We start from the raw sequence: 1919 nt of genomic DNA on the forward strand, positions 1-1919 counted from the left end.
CTGGCCTCAGCTGGCGTGCCACTGGCCCGGCACCATTCCGCTGGCAGCGGTCGGAGGAGAATCCTTAGAGATGGGCAGGAACGGGACACACGCGCACACAATGCCTTCTCTGAGTCTCCCAGGTGGTATTTCTAGCACAGGGGATTTCCTCAGCCCGGTGCTGTTTCTTCTCTCTTCCCAATTCTCATCCAGTTCCCCCTGCAGCTCATGCACAATAATCTTCAAAAAGGTCTTGCACAGATCCACTACAACTCCTCACCCACTGCTCTTCGTTTTCTCTGTAACTCAGTTTATTGGCTTGGATCTGGTACCCCATTGCTCTTGGATGAAGTGACAAACACTTTGGCTCTATACTCTCCAGAGCACTGTGAGTTTTCATCACTTCTTGCACAGCACTTTCAGTCAGCACTGTCCCAGGCTGAAAAGTCCAGGTTTACCCAGTCACTCTATGAACAGGGTCCAAATCTGGGACAATCGTTGTTATCCTCCACCAACCTTTTTCCAGTACCTCTAAACCTTCTGACATGAGGGAAATGGAGCTGCATACGCACAGTTCAAGGTGCAATCGAACCTCAGATTTAGGGAGCAATACTCCAACTTTCCCTGCTCTTCACCCCCTCCTAACATTTACTGATCTATGCTCAATTTCTTTTTTTGACCCCTCATATCCAATCAAGGTCTTCCTATGGAGTGGCAGCAGTCAGGTCAGAGCCTTTACTTTACAAGAGGCTAACTACGTGCATCAGATCTCTCACTAATTGAAGAAAAACTGCCCCGGTAGTTAAAAACTTGAAAGACAGGTGCCTCTAGCTACTATTTCTGCAATCAAACGTAGAAGGAGCTTGAATCCTGTGGTAAAGATGATTTTGGAGGCAATCACACAATCCTGCCTACTTGCCTTCCCATTTCTTTAAATAGAGGATCTAGAAAGAAATACTTGTAGAAATGAATTTTAAAGTAATTGTGCTGGCAATGTAACTAAGAGTAAAAGGAACCCTGACACAAAGGGCCTTTGTGCACGCAACTCTCTCTCTGGAATTAGGACTTAAACACGCACGTGGTCTCACTGTGGATTCTAGAAATTATTTGCAAGTCTTCAGGTTCTGTATTCACACAAAAGCCTGCTCTGTCCCTTCAGACAATGTCACATATAATGTGAAATATAACAAAATGACATTGCAAGATTATTTCTGAAGGAAGATGACACAATACCAAGTCAGGGGTCACAGCACTTGCACACATATCCTGGTACTTTTTCCATTTTGGTGAATATGTCAGAGGATGGTGCTACGTTTTTCCTCAGGCTCTGCTCTGTGGTGGTTCTTCCTCCAATTCCTCTCTGGGACAGGTTCCTCAATGCAGTAAACTACCTGGCTTTCTTGATTCCTGTTTACCCCTACAATTCCCTTCATCAGACAACCCTTGTTACTGTACATACAAGAAATCTACTGGAAAAAAGATTTAGACTTCATCCAATAAAGGGGTTTCCCTTTCTTTTTTTTTTTGCCCCTCTCAGAATCAAGGGCAAACATTGCTTTTCCCTCATCTTGTCCCCTGTGTTCTCAGGCAACATCTTTGATTAAAGGGGAAATATTTTACTGAAGCAATTGCAAGTACAGGCACATTTGTCCTGGTTTGTTTTTGTGCAGGCTGACAAGAGCGAAGGCAGCCTGTGGGCTCCCTGGCAGGGAGGACTATCCCAGGGAAGTGACGAGTGATGTGCTGAGCGACTCTGTGGGCTGCTGCTCAGGCCTCCTCGCAGTAGTGCAGGTGGTTATGAATCACTTGGCGAGAGTTGAGAGGAGATCAACATTTGGAAGGAGGTAAAGAATTACAGTTGTGAGTCAACGTTTCAAGCGCAGAACATGCCTGGTCTGCCTTGCTCAGATGTTTTGCTTGTTTATTCTTCCCATTTTGAT

This window comes from Corvus brachyrhynchos, unplaced genomic scaffold (genome assembly GCF_000691975.1).
Source record: "Corvus brachyrhynchos isolate BGI_N302 unplaced genomic scaffold, ASM69197v1 scaffold229, whole genome shotgun sequence".
Taxonomy (NCBI): Eukaryota; Metazoa; Chordata; class Aves; order Passeriformes; family Corvidae; genus Corvus; species Corvus brachyrhynchos.